We start from the raw sequence: 13,482 nt of genomic DNA on the forward strand, positions 1-13,482 counted from the left end.
TGTATTTTCATATTTGCCATGTTGTGCAAGAAAAATCATACCACAAGGGAAAAAACTGAGAAAGAAAAAGCAAAAAAAGAAAAAAAAAGGTGAAATCCTCCAATTGATAAATGGTCAAAGGATTTGAATAGACAATTTTCAGGTGAAAAAATTAAAGCCATTTCTAGTCATTAAAAAAAATACTCTAAATCACTATTGATTAGAGAAATACAAATTAAGACAACTCTGAGGTACCATCTCACATCTCTCAGATTGGATGACAGGAAAAGATAATAAATGCTGGAGGGAATGCAGGAAAACTGGGACATTTAATACAATGTTGCTGGAGTTGTAAATGATCCAACTATTCTGCAGGGCAATTTAGAGTTATGCCCACAGGGCTATCAAACTGTGTATACCCTTTTTTCCAGTAGTGTCTCTATTGGCCCTATCCCAAAGAAATCACAAAAAAGGGAAAAGAACCCATCTGTGCAAAAATGTTTGTGGCAGCCCTTTTTGTAATGGCAAGAAACTGGAAACAATGGATGCCCAACAGTTGGAGAATGGTTGAATAAGTTATGGTATATGAATGTTACGGAATATTATTGTTTTATAAGAAACAATCAGCAAGATGATTTCAGAGAGGCCTGGAGAGACTTAGATGAACTGATGCTAAGTGAAGGGAACAGAACCAAGGGAACATGATACAGAGCAACAGCAAAGTCTTGTGAAGATCAATTCTGATGGACAGGGCTCTTTTCAGCAATGAGGTGATTCAGGTCAATTTCAGTAGACTTGTGATGGAAAAAGCTATATGCCTCCAGAGAGAAGACTATGGGGACCAAATGTGGATTACAACTAGTATTTTCCCTTTTTGTTTTCTTGTTTGTCTCATTTTCCCCCTTTTTGATCTGATTTTTCTTGTGCAGCATGTTAAATGTGGAAATATGTTTAGAGGAATTAGATGTGTTTAAGCTGTATTGGATTACTTGCTGTCTAGGGAAGGAAGGGAGAAAAATTTGGAACACAAAGTTTTGCGAGAGTAAATGCTGAAAATTATCTTTGCATGTATTTTGAAAAATAAAAAGCTAAAAAAGGGTGAAAATAGTATGCTTTGATATTTAGTCTTTAGGGTTCTCTCTCTGGATGCAGATGGCATTTTCCCTCCCAAGTCTATTGGAATTGTCTTAGATTACTGCATTGCTGAGAAGAGCTAAGTCTATCATAGATCATCACCTAATTTTGTTATGTACTGTACATTGTTCTCTTAGTTCTGCTCACTTCACTCAGCATCAGTTTATGTAAGTCTTTCCAGGCTTTTCTGAAATCAATCGGCTCATCATTTCTTATAGAACAATGATATTCCATTACATTCGTGTAGCATAACTTATTCAGCCAGTCCCCAGTTAATGGGTTTCCCCTGTTAACAATCTCTGGGATACAAATGCAGTAGTGAATTGGAACAAAGGGTATGTACAGTTTTATAGTCCTTTGGACATAGTTCCAAATTGTTCTCTAGAATGAGAACTTCACCAATTTTTTCACAACCCCTCTCCAATAGATACTATCTTTTCCTATCATCTTATCTAATCTGATAGGTGCAAAGTAATATCTCAGTGTTAAGTCCGGGCTAGCTCCCTGGAGGCCTTGGGATCAGCCAGAGTCAGGATAAGTAAAAGTCCTTGGTCTTTAGGGGGAGAAGCAGGCAAATTGCCAGGAGATGAGCCAAAGATCTCTTCTCGATTCTGGAGTCCAGAGTCTCCATCTTTTTCCTCCTTGTCCTGCAGCCAAGTGAATTCTGGCCTCTGTCACCCACCCTCTAATCCTTACCTGCGATTATCTTAACCCTAAACATTGAGCCTACACGAAACAGTGAGAAGAACCATTTTTCCAAACATATACTAATAAAGTCATTGTCTTATATTGAATAGATAATTAGCCTTAAGTGCTTGGTTATCTGGTTCGAGCACATCTTTTTCAAAGTTTTTGCTCTTTACACCTCAGGGTTGTCTTAATTTGCAGTTCTCTAATCAATAGTGATTTAGAGCATTTTTTTCATAGATTGTAATTGGCTTTAATCTTTTCTGAAAATGTTCATATCTTTTGACCATTTATCAATTGGCAAATGATTTCTATTCTTATAAATTTGACTCAGCTCTTTATGTATTTTAGAAAGGAGACCTTTATCAGAAACAAAAATTGTTTTCTTGCTTTCTGCTTCCCTTCTAATAAACCTCATTTTAGAAATGAGGAACCAGAGGCTAGAAAGGGCAAGTGATTTGCTCAATATTACACAGGCAAGAAGTAGCAATCAGGATTTGAATCTTTGATTTCAAAAACCTCTTTTTCCTTGTAGTTACTTCACAAGATAAAAAATATACAGAAAAGGAATTTTAGAAATAATCTAACCTAATTCATTTTTAAAGTGAAGATATTGAGGCTCAGAAAATTTAATTTGCCAATCAATTTATCAAATGTGATTACACACATATATAATTGTTATTTGGGAGTGAGAGTACAAGTAATTGGATAAGTTAGGAAAGATCATTCAGATTATAAAATAGTTGCAAGGAAGGTGTATGTTCTGGGCATGTCAAGCACAGAAACAGGAGTTTGGCTAGAACATGGAAGTGCAGGAGTGGAAATAATACCCATGGAAGCTTCGTTGTATATATCTTTAAAAGTGAAAGAGTATTCTCTTTTATCCTAAAGACAATAAGAAGTCCTTGGAATTGATTGAGTTGATCATTAGATCTACACTTGAAAATTACTTGGGCCGCAATACCAAGTCAACAAGAATTTATTAAGCATCTACTGTGTATTAAGGTACTGTGCTAGGTACCAAATATACAGAAGAAGTCAAAAGACCTCAACTCTCAAAGAAAACAATCTAGATCATCCCTAAAACAGTAATTTTTACATCCTGGGAACAGAGCTCAAATGTAAAAGAAAGAAAAAAGGCAAAAAAAAAAGAATTTGACTATAAAAAAGTTACTATGGTGACAGCAAAGCCAAGACACATTAGAAGAGAACAACAATGTCAGAACATCTGTGGGCAAAACTCCCCCCAAAAGTGCAAGCTCAGAAAGAACTCATGGAAGGGCTCAAAAAAGAAGCTTAAAAAGATCATAGAAGAGGGGCGCAGCTAGGTGGTACCGTGGATAGAGCACCAGCCTTGAAGGTCAGAAGGACCTGAGTTCAAATTTGACCTCAGACACTTAATACTTCCTGGCTCATTTAACCCCAATCAGCCAAAAAAAAAAAAAAGAAAAAGAAAAAATGAGTGATGCAAGAGAATCGTAAAAAAATGAGTCAACTGCTTGGAAAACTGCTTTAAAAGGAGAGTAGGCAAAACAGAAAAAGATATCCACTGAAGAAAATAACTTCTTAAAGAGTACAATTGGTTAAGTGGAAAAGAAAGTACAAAAGTTAATTAAGAAAAACAATACCTTAAAATTTAGAATTGGGCATGGGGACTTCCGGTTAAGATGGCGGAGAGGAGGCTCACAGCTGCATAAGCTCCACGCTTTCTCTCACTATCCACTTCATTACAAGCCTCTGAATCAATGCTTGACTGAAAAAAACCCACATATAGTTACCAAGAGAAGCCATCCTTGAGATCCGCCAAGAAAGGTCTGTCTTTACTGGAGGGCTGGGGCAGTTTTAGATCGGGCGCAGGCTGAGGGCAGCGGCAGTGAGAGCACGGGAGCAGACTGGAGAGGGGGTGGGGGTGATCGCAGCCGTCTCTGCGGGGAGAGCTTCGCTACAGGTTTGGATACTTTACTCCAGCAGCAAGTCAGCAGCCCAGCAGAGAAGCTAAAAACACCGGGGCTGAAGAACACAACCCCAAACAGCTGGAGTCTCTCAGGACCTGGCCGCCCCCCCCTTCCCCCCCTAGTGACTCAGCACGCTCTGGGATCTCAGAGCGCAGGCGCACACAGTCCTGCTAGTGCCTCACTGCTGCCCCCTGCAGTCTGTAGAGGAAGCTCGATAACACACCCAACCCCTCCCCCAAAGAAAGACTCCAGTTTTTTCTGTTTTTCTTTGGTAGTTTGTCTCTGATTAATAGACAGAATGAGCAAGAAGCTGAAGAGGACTTTAACCCTTGACAGCTTCTACACAGATAGAGAGCAGACTCTAAATCCTGAGGAGACTAAAAACAGGCAGTCCCCAGGTGAATCCCCAAAGGAGGAGATCGTCTGTTCCTCAGCACAGATGAACCTCATAGAAGTGATTAAAAAGGCTCTCACAAGGGAGCTAGAAGAAAAATGGGGAAAGCAGAGTGAGGCTTGGGAAAAGGAGAGGGAGGCTTGGCAAAAGAGCCTGGAGAAGTCAGTTAAAGAGAGAGTGGATAAAGAAGTAAAATCCTTGAAAAATAGGATTAGTGAACTGGAAACAGAAAACAGCTCTCTAAAAAACAAAATTGGCGAAATGGAAAAAAATTCCACAGAACAAAAGAACTCAATGGGACAATTAGAAAAAGATTTTTAAAAAGTGAATGAAGAGAATACTTCACTGAAAATCAGACTTGAACAAGTGGAATTGAATGACTCGAGGAGACAAGAAGAATCAGTCAAGCAAATCCAAAAAAATCAAACAATGGAGAAAAATGTGAAATACCTTCTGGGGAAGACAACAGACCTGGAAAACAGATCCAGGAGAGACAATCTGAGAATCATTGGACTCCCAGAAAAACATGATGAAAAAAAGAGCCTGGACACTATTTTCCAGGAAATTATCAAAGAGAACTGCCCAGAAGTCATAGGAACAGAGGAAAAAATAAACATTGAAAGGATTCATCGATCACCCACTGAAAGGGATCCTAAAATCAAAACACCAAGGAATATAGTGGCCAAATGCCAGAACCCTCAGATGAAGGAAAAAATATTGCAAGCGGCTAGAAAAACCCAATTCAAGTATCAAGGAGCCACAATAAGGATCACCCAGGATCTGGCAGCATCCACATTAAAAGATCGAAGGGCCTGGAATATGATATTCCGAAAGGCTAAGGAACTTGGTATGCAACCAAAAATAACTTACCCAGCGAGAATGAGCATCTTTTTCCAGGGAAGAAGATGGACATTCAACGAAGTAAGCGAATTTCATCTATTTCTGATGAAAAAACCAGAACTTAACAAAAAGTTTGATCTACAAATATAGAACTCAAGAGAAATCTAAAAAGGTAAAGATTAATCTTGGGAACTATATTTTGACTATATAGATGTATAAAGAATACATGTATACCTTGTTCTAGAAATTGATGTGGAAAGGACATTGTATCAGAAAAAGGGTAAAGTGGGGGTAGTACATCTCATGAAGAGGCATAGGAAGCCTATTATATCTGAGAGAAAGAATGGAGGGGGATGAATATAGTGGGTATCTTACTGCCTTCAGAATTGGCTTTAAGTGAAAAATCTTAAGACATATTCAATCTATGATAAAACTCCCACCTCATTGAAAAGTGAGAAGGGAAAAGTGAAAAGGGAAGGAATAAGCTAAGCGGAAGGGAATACGGGAACTGGGAGGGAAAGGGGTAAGATAGGGGGAGGAACTCTAAGGTGGGGGGAGGGATACTAAAAAGGGAGAGCTGTGAGAAGCAAGTGGTGCTCACAAGCTTAATACTGGGAAGGGGGGGAAAGGGGAAAGAAGGGAGAAAAGCATAAACCGGGGTTAACAAGATGGCAAGTAATACAGAATTGGTCATTCTAACCATAAATGTGAATGGGGTAAACTCCCCCATAAAGAGGAAGCGGTTAGCAGAATGGATTAAAAGCCAGAATCCTACAATATGTTGTTTACAGGAAACACACCTGAAGCGGGGAGATACATGCAGGTTAAAGGTAAAAGGTTGGAGCAAAATCTACTATGCTTCAGGTGAAGTCAAAAAAGCAGGGGTAGCCATCCTGATCTCAGATCAAGCTAAAGCAAAAATTGACCTAATTAAAAGAGATAAGGAAGGACACTATATCTTGCTAAAGGGTAGCATGGATAATGAAGCACTATCTATATTAAACATATATGCACCAAGTGGGGTAGCATCTAAATTCTTAAAAGAGAAACTAAGAGAGCTGCAAGAAGAAATAGACAGTAAAACTATAATAGTGGGAGATCTCAACCTTGCACTCTCAGAATTAGATAAATCAAACCACAAAATAAATAAGAAAGAAGTCAAAGAGGTAAATAGAATACTAGAAAAGTTAGATATGATAGATCTCTGGAGAAAATGTAATGGAGACAGAAAGGAATACACTTTCTTTTCAGCAGTTCATGGAACCTATACAAAAATTGACCATATATTAGGACATAAAAACCTCAAACTCAAATGCAGTAAAGCAGAAATAGTAAATGCATCCTTTTCAGACCACGATGCAATGAAAATTACATTCAACAAAAAACCAGGGGGAAGTAGACCAAAAAATAATTGGAAACTAAATAATCTCATACTAAAGAATGATTGGGTGAAACAGCAAATCATAGACATAATTAATAACTTCACCCAAGAAAACGATAATAATGAGACATCATACCAAAATGTATGGGATGCAGCCAAAGCGGTAATAAGGGGAAATTTCATATCTCTAGAGGCCTATTTGTATAAAATAGAGAAAGAGAAGATCAATGAATTGGGTTTGCAATTAAAAATGCTAGAAAAGGAACAAATAAAAAACCCCCAGTCAAACACTAAACTTGAAATTCTAAAAATAAAAGGTGAGATCAATAAAATTGAAAGTAAAAAAACTATTGAATTGATTAATAAAACTAAGAGTTGGTTCTATGAAAAAACCAACAAAATAGACAAACCCTTAGTAAATCTGATTAAAAAAAGGAAAGAGGAAAATCAAATTGTTAGTCTTAAAAATGAAAAGGGAGAACTCGCCACTAACGAAGAGGAAATTAGAGCAATAATTAGGAGTTACTTTGCCCAACTTTATGCCAATAAATTCGACAACTTAAATGAAATAGAAAAATACCTCCAAAAATATAGCTTGCCCAAACTAACAGAGGAAGAAGTAAATATCCTAAACAGTCCCATCTCAGAAAAAGAAATAGAACAAACTATCAATCAACTCCCTAAGAAAAAATCCCCAGGACCAGATGGATTTACATGTGAATTCTACCAAACATTTAAAGAACAACTAACTCCAATGTTATATAAACTATTTGAAAAAATAGGGATTGAAGGAGTCCTACCAAACTCCTTTTATGACACAGACATGGTACTGATACCTAAACCAGGTAGGCTGAAAACAGAGAAAGAAAATTATAGACCAATCTCCCTAATGAATATTGATGCTAAAATCTTAAATAAAATATTAGCAAAAAGATTACAGAAAATCATCACCAGGATAATACACTATGACCAAGTAGGATTTATACCAGGAATGCAGGGCTGGTTCAATATTAGGAAAACTATTAGCATAATTGACTATATCAATAACCAAACAAATAAAAACCATATGATCATCTCAATAGATGCAGAAAAAGCATTTGATAAAATCCAACATCCATTCCTAATAAAAACACTTGAGAGCATAGGAATAAATGGACTTTTCCTTAAAATAGTCAGGAGCATATATTTAAAACCATCAGTAAGCATCATATGCAATGGGGAAAAACTGGAACCTTTCCCAGTAAGATCTGGAGTGAAGCAAGGTTGCCCACTATCACCATTATTATTTAATATCGTATTAGAAACACTAGCCTCGGCAATAAGAGTCGAGAAAGAAATTAAAGGAATTAGAGTAGGCAATGAGGAAACCAAACTATCACTCTTTGCAGATGATATGATGGTATACCTAGAGAACCCCAGAGATTCTACTAAAAAGCTATTGGAAATAATTCATAATTTTAGCAAAGTAGCTGGCTACAAAATAAATCCCCATAAATCCTCAGCATTTTTATATATCACCAACAAAACCCAACAGCAAGAGATACAAAGAGAAATTCCATTCAGAATAACTGTTGATACCATAAAATATTTGGGAATCTATCTACCAAAGGAAAGTCAGGAATTATATGAGCAAAATTATAAAAAAGTCTCCACACAAATAAAGTCAGACTTAAATAATTGGAAAAATATTAAGTGCTCTTGGATCGGCCGAGCGAACATAATAAAGATGACAATACTCCCTAAACTAATCTATTTATTTAGTGCTATACCAATCAGACTTCCAAGAAAATATTTTATTGATCTAGAAAAAATAACAACAAAATTCATATGGAACAATAAAAAGTCGAGAATCTCAAGGGAATTAATGAAAAAAAAATCAAATGAAGGTGGCCTAGCTGTACCTGATCTAAAATTATATTATAAAGCAGCAGTCACCAAAACCATTTGGTATTGGCTAAGAAATAGATTAGTGGATCAGTGGAAAAGGCTAGGTTCACAAGACAGAATAGTCAATTATAGCAATCTAGTGTTTGACAAACCCAAAGCCCCTAACTTCTGGGAAAAGAATTCATTATTTGATAAAAACTGCTGGGATAATTGGAAATTAGTATGGCAGAAATTAGGCATGGACCCACACTTAACACCATATACCAAGATAAGATCAAAATGGGTCTATGACCTAGGCATAAAGAACGAGATTATAAATAAATTAGAGGAACATAGAATAGTTTATCTCTCAGACTTGTGGAGGAGAAAGAAATTTGTGACCAAAGATGAACTAGAGACCATTACTGATCACAAAATAGAAAATTTCGATTACATCAAATTAAAAAGCCTTTGTACAAATAAAACTAATGCAAACAAGATTAGAAGGGAAGCAACAAACTGGGAAAACATTTTCACAGTTAAAGGTTCTGATAAAGGCCTCATTTCCAAAATATATAGAGAACTGACTCAAATTTATAAGAAATCAAGCCATTCTCCAATTGATAAATGGTCAAAGGATATGAACAGACAATTCTCAGAGGATGAAATTGAAACTATTACCACTCATATGAAAGAGTGTTCCAAATCATTATTGATCAGAGAAATGCAAATTAAGACAACTCTGAGATACCACTACACACCTGTCAGATTGGCTAAGATGACAGGAAAAAATAATGATGAATGTTGGAGGGGATGCGGGAAAATTGGGACACTATTGCATTGTTGGTGGAGTTGTGAACGAATCCAACCATTCTGGAGAGCAATCTGGAATTATGCCCAAAAAATTATCAAATTGTGCATACCCTTTGATCCAGCAGTGTTTCTATTGGGCTTATATCCCAAAGAAATACTAAAGAAGGGAAAGGGACCTGTATGTGCCAAAATGTTTGTAGCAGCCCTGTTTGTAGTGGCTAGAAACTGGAAAATGAATGGATGCCCATCAATTGGAGAATGGCTGGGTAAATTATGGTATATGAATGTTATGGAATATTATTGTTCTGTAAGAAATGACCAGCAGGATGAATACAGAGAGGACTGGCGAGACTTACATGAACTGATGCTAAGTGAAATGAGCAGAACCAGGAGATCATTATACACTTCGACAACGATATTGTATGAGGACATATTTTGATGGAAGGGGATTTCTTTGACAAAGAGATCTGAGTTTCAATTGATAAATGACGGACAAAAGCAGCTACACCCAAAGAAAGAACACTGGGAAACGAATGTGAACTATCTGCATTTTTGTTTTTCTTCCCGGGTTATTTATACCTTCTGAATCCAATTCTCCCTATGCAACAAGAGAACTGTTCGGTTCTGCAAACATATATTGTATCTAGGATATACTGCAACATATCCAACATATAAAGGACTGCTTGCCATCTAGGGGAGGGGGTGGAGGGAGGGAGGGAAAAAAAAATTGGAACAGAAACGAGTGTCAATATAAAGTAATTATTAAATAAAAATTTAAAAAAAAATTTAAAAAAAAATAGAATTGGGCATGCTAAAGCTGATGATACTGAGACATCAAGAATCAATCAAAACAAATTCAAAAGAATGCAAAAAAAAAGGAAGAAAATGCAAAATACCTCATGAGAAAAACGACCTGAAACGTATATCCAGGAGAGATGATATCAGAATCATTGGACTACTTGGAAGCTATAATCAAAAGGATATGGACAGCATGTTTCAAGCAATTATCAAGGAAAACTGTCCTCATGTTTTGGATCCAGAGAGCAAAATAGGCATTGACAGAATCCAGAATCATCTCAGGAAAGAAATCCCAAAATGAAAATGCCAAGGAGCATGACAATCAAATTTCACAACTATCAGGTCAAGGAAAAAATACAAGTGGCCAAAAAAGAAACAATGCAAGTATTGGAGTCATAGGATCATGCAGGACTTGGCAGCTGCAGCATTAAAAGATTAAAGGTCATGGAACATGATATTCCAGAAGGCAAAGGAAGTAGGACTACAACCTGGCAAAATTTGAAGGAGTGGGCATGGAGAATGTCATTCAATGAAATAGAAGAATTCAGGCTTTCAGAAGAAGACCAAACTAAGCCAAAAACTTGACCTCCAATATCAAGACCTAAGAGAAGTATAAATAGTTAAAAAAAAAAAAAGGAAGAAAACAAAGAATTCAATAGAACTAGACTATATATATGGGAAGATGATACTTGTAATTCTCAAAAATTGTATCATAGTACAGCTAGAAGGAATATTTATAGACAGAGGATATAGGTATAAAGTAAATTTGAGAAATTCCCTCAAATTTAGGGAATGACATAAAAATAAGAGATTAGAAAGAGCAGTATACAGTGCAGAAGGAAGGGAGAGATAGAAAGGGGTAAATTATTTCACATGAAGAAGCACAAAAGATATATTATAGTAGAGGGGAAGATGAAAGGGTGAGTGGTGAGCATTTCTTGAATCTTTTTCTCTTTAGTATTGACTCAAAGAGGGAATAGTAACTACAACTGAATATAGGAAGGAGATTAAGTAAAGAGGATGGGATGGAGACTGACATAAAGGAGGGCAGATCAGGAGAGGTGGTAAACAGAAGCAAAACACTAGTGAAAAGATAGGAGGAAGAGGAGAATGGAGAGAAATAAACATTAATTATAACTGAATGGTAATAGGACAATGAAGCAATATCAATTCTAAACATATGCTAAATAGTATAGCATCCAAATTCTTTTTTTTTTTTGTATTATAACTTTTTATTGACAAAACATGCCTTTTTCAACATTGACCCTTGCAAAAACTTCTGTTCCAACTTTTCCCCTCCTTCCCTCCATCCCCTCCCCTAGATGGCAGTTAGTTCCATGCATGTTAAATATGTTAAAGTATATGTTAAATAGAATATATGTGTATGTATTTATACAGTTGCTTTGCTACACAAGAAAAATCATTTAGAAAGAAGGTAAAAAATAACTTGGGAAGAAAAACAAAAAAAGGTAAGCAAACAATAACAGAAAGAGTTTACACTCATTTTCCAGTGTTCTTTCACTGGATGTAGCTAATTCTGTCCATCATTGATCAATTGGAACTGAATTGGATCTTCTCATTGCTGAAGAAATCCACTTCCATCAGAATATATCCTCATCTAGTATTGTTGTTGAAGTATATAATATTCTCCTGGTTCTGCTCATTTCAGTTAGCATTAGTTCATGTAAGCCTCTCCAAGCATCTCTGTATTCATCCTGCTGGTCGTTTCTTATAGAACAATAATATTCCATAACATTCATACACCACAATTTATTCAGCCATTCTCCAATTGATGGGCATCCACTCAGTTTCCAGTTTCTGGCCACTACAAAGAGGGCTGCCACAAACATTTTGGCCTCCTTTAAGATCTCTTTGGGATATAAGCCCAGTAGTAACACTGCTGGGTCAAAGGGCATGCACAGTTTGATAACTTTTTGAGCATAGTTCCAAATTACTCTCCAGAATGGTTGGATCCATTCACAATCCCACCTTTTAGTGTCCCAGTTTTCCCACATCCCCTCCAACATTCATCATTATTTTTTCCTGTCATCTTAGCCAATTTGACAGGTGTAAAGTGGTGTCTCAGAGTTGTCTTAATTTGCATTTCTCTGATCAATAGTGATTTGGAACACCTTTTCACATAGGTAGAAATAGTTTCAATTTTATCATTTGAAAATTGTTCATATCCTTTGACCATTTATCAATTGGAGAATGGTTTGATTTTCCTTCTAATCTTGTCTGCATTAGTTTTGTTTGTACAAAAGCTTTTTAACTTGATATAATCAAAATTTTCTATTTTGTGATCAAGAATAATCTCTAGTTCTTCTTTGGTCACAAATTCCTTCCTCTTCCACAGGTCTGAGAAGTAAATTGTCCTATGTTCTCCTAATTTGTTTATAATCTTATTCTTTAGGTCATGATCTAGATCATGAACCCATTTTGATCTTATCTTGGTGTATGGTGTTAAGTGTGGGTCAATGCCTACTTTCTGCCAAACTGATTTCCAATTTTCCCAGCAGTTTTTGTCAAATAATGTATTCTTATCCCAAAAGTCTTTGGGTTTGTCAAACACTAAATTGCCATAGTTATTGATTATTTTGTCCTGGGAGACTAACCTATTCCACTGTTCAACTAGTCTATTTCTTAGCTGATACCAACTGGTTTTGATGACTGCTGCTTTATAATATAGTTTTAGATGTGGTACAGCTAAGCCACCTTCATTTGATTTTTTTTCATTAGTTCCCTTGAAATTCTTGACCTTTTGTTCTTCCAGATGAGTTTTGTTATTATTTTTTCTAAAATAGTTTCTTGGGAGTCTGATTAATATAGCACTAAATAAATAGATTAGTTTAGGGAGTGTTGTCACCTTTATTATATTCGCTCAACCTATCCAAGAGCACATACTCTTTTTCCAATTGTTTAGATCTGACTTCCTGACTTTCCCTTGGCAGATAGATTCCCAAATATTTTATACTATCAACAGTTATTTTAAATGGAATTTCTCTTTCTATCCCTTGCTGTTGAATTTTATTAGTGATATATAAAAATGCTGATGATTTATATGGGTTTATTTTGTATCTTGTAACTTTGCTAAAAGTGTGGATTATGTCTAATAACTTTTTAGTAGACTCTCTGGGGTTCTCTAAGTATACCATCATAATCATCTGCAAAGAGTGATAGTTTGGTTTCCTCATTACTTACTCTAATTCCTTTAATCTCTTTTTCATTTCTTATTGCCAAAGCTAGCATTTCTAACACAATATTGAATAATAATGGTGATAGTGGGCAACCTTGTTTCACTCCTGATTTTACTGGGAATGGTTTCAATTGCAGGACTATGTGTCTATACACACCAACTCTTTTTTTTTTTTTTTTTTTTTTTGTTCACAGAACTGAATCTAACTCTGTTTGAAACCCCCTTGCCTATCTGTGTCTCTCATCTCTGCCAATCTATGTCACACACACACACACACACACACACACACATTTAATCTGATTTCTTTCTTGTGCTTTTCTGTTTTTTTTTATATTTTATTGACACTTTTTGTCTTCCTCCTCTTCCTCCTCCTCCTCCTCTTCCTCCTCTTTTTCCTCTTCCACTTTTCCTCTTCCTCTTCCTTCTCCTCCTCCTCCTC

Source organism: Antechinus flavipes, chromosome 2 (assembly GCF_016432865.1).
Source record: "Antechinus flavipes isolate AdamAnt ecotype Samford, QLD, Australia chromosome 2, AdamAnt_v2, whole genome shotgun sequence".
NCBI lineage: Eukaryota > Metazoa > Chordata > Mammalia > Dasyuromorphia > Dasyuridae > Antechinus > Antechinus flavipes.